This window comes from Penaeus monodon, unplaced genomic scaffold, assembly GCF_015228065.2.
Source record: "Penaeus monodon isolate SGIC_2016 unplaced genomic scaffold, NSTDA_Pmon_1 PmonScaffold_615, whole genome shotgun sequence".
NCBI classification, from domain to species: Eukaryota; Metazoa; Arthropoda; class Malacostraca; order Decapoda; family Penaeidae; genus Penaeus; species Penaeus monodon.
The window spans coordinates 30,247-32,500 of record NW_023661162.1 but is presented as its reverse complement, the minus strand read 5'-3'; the positions used below and the strand labels follow the sequence as shown (position 1 = coordinate 32,500).

The following is a 2,254-nucleotide window of genomic DNA, read 5'->3' as shown; positions in this document are numbered from 1 at the left end:
CTCTACTATCACCATTTACTAAAGAGATAACGTAACAATGGAACGTTACAGACAACTTTCCACCGTGAAGCTAGCCTTCCTACGACGTCGGCCGCGTGGGAACCATCGTCACCCCCACAGGCATGGGGGCCGCCCCTCTGACAGTAAGTGTTCACTCCCTTTCTTGCTTGCTTATTGTGGTTGCTAGTTTTTCATCTGGATTAACTGCAATGTCCCTTTTCTTCCTGACCTACATTAAAGATTGACCCTATCTGCACAGGCGCCGGCGGGTATATCTCCAACGTCCTTGTTCAGGTGACCGTCCCCATCAGACAACGCCGATTGTGACGCCGTGTACGGCATCGTCGGCAACGGCGCGTCGTCGGTATTGGATTCCGAAGCGGCGGCGGCAAGGGAAAACTTGCAACGAGGGGTTCATATAATCCCTCATTTTCTTCTGCAACATGCTCTCAGCAGCTGTAATAACATGAATGTAAATATTGCATGAAATGAATTCCTACATTTCTTTCAGGGTGAATCTGGCGGCCCCCTAACCCGAAACCCCCCCGGCATGACCTACGGCATCACCTCCTTCGGTTCTCCGCCGGATGTGAGGCTGGCTAACACTGACGCTTCACCCGAGTCCACTACTACCTGGGGGGACTGGATCGCGCAGAAGACCGGCGTCACTCCTGAACAGACTTCCTTTAACATTGCTGCGACAGGGTTCTCCTGGCTTAGGTCCTGTATGGATTATTCAAGCATCTGTTTCTGTGTGATTCATATAGGTAATCTAATAAAGAAATCTGAAAGTCTACTTATGAATTTTTATTATCAGAGAAATATCTCATCCAGTATATATTCGCATTAACGTGGACTGTTCACGCCACCACACACCACAAATAACTATATATATATATATTATTATATATATATATATATATAATATATATATATTATAATATATAATATATTTAATATAGATATATATATATATATATATATATATTATATATAATATATATTATATATATATATATTATATATAATATATATGGTGTTGGCTGGTGATCAGCCGTGGCCCCTAAGCAAATTTCCCCAAGAGAAACAGTCCTGCGTCTTTTCCATCCTGTCATTTCTTTGATATTATCTAAGTATCGAGGGGCAGGTTCTACATCTTTCTTTACCCATAGACCATGCACATCACTAGATTCTTTACCCCAAACTATCACTTCTTGCCATGTGTCCAAAGTGTTCAGTTACGGAGTCGATGGTGGTTTGTTCAACATTCTCTCACAAATGTCTGACCCATGTATTTATCTAGTACCAAACTGTTTGTCTTTGTGATCGTTCCAGCTAACACGAAAGCAAAGCGGCTATAGCACCCACAATTCAAAAGTTTCCATTCTTTTTCTACCACTCCTCTCCATTGCCCAGCACGCTGATCCCTAACTGGCAATGGGAAACACCAATGGTTGAAGATTTTTTTTTTTTTTTTCGTATTTAACGTGATGGATTTGTCTTTCTAGATGTTCGTTAATGAGACAACTACATTTCTTGCGATGGCAAGTCTCCTTATTTCTGTTGAATTATAGTTAATAGTGATAGTTGCTCCTAGGTAAATGAATTCATCGAGGGTCTCTACATGTTTCCTTTTCGTTTCTTCTTCACATTCCAATTAGAGTTTGATATTTTTTTAGTCAGAACTGTTATCATGTCTAGCCTTAAAGTATGACGTTTGTTGTAACCTTTCAGTCTAATTCTGATATGAATTTAGGCAATGATAGTTTTCGAATTTTTTTTAATAATGATCCAACTTTTTCTGATCATTAATCTAATCTATTTGATTTTCTAGTTTTTTCCCATGATGAGGTTCCACGTGTAAAGTCGTCTTGGGGTGTGGGTAAAAAGGTGCTGAGAAAAGCTAAGTTACTAAATTTTAAAAAGTCTTATAGATCTTAACCTCTCTATTTCGTCTCCTAAACCAAATATATCATATTTTTTGGTTTGTTGCTTGATTTGGCCAATCTTTGGCCTTGCTTCTCCTAAACACTTTGATATCACGGATGCGTAGAGACAATAGGATCTTGATGTGAATTGTAGCCATTCTTCCATTTTCTCCTCGCATATATATATGTGTATATATACATAGGTGTATTTATATATGTATAGATACTGTATATATACATATATATAAATATATATGAATGTATAGATATATTGTATATGGATATATACGTTGTATATATATAATATATATATATCTCTATCTATA

The 2,254-nt window shown here is 38.1% G+C and overlaps 1 pseudogene; it reads left to right on the top strand.

The window, feature by feature from the left end:
• LOC119571420 overlaps window positions 1-1,941 on the top strand; it is a 3,122-nt pseudogene extending 1,181 nt beyond the window's left edge.
• Window positions 1,942-2,254: the final 313 nt, after the last annotated feature.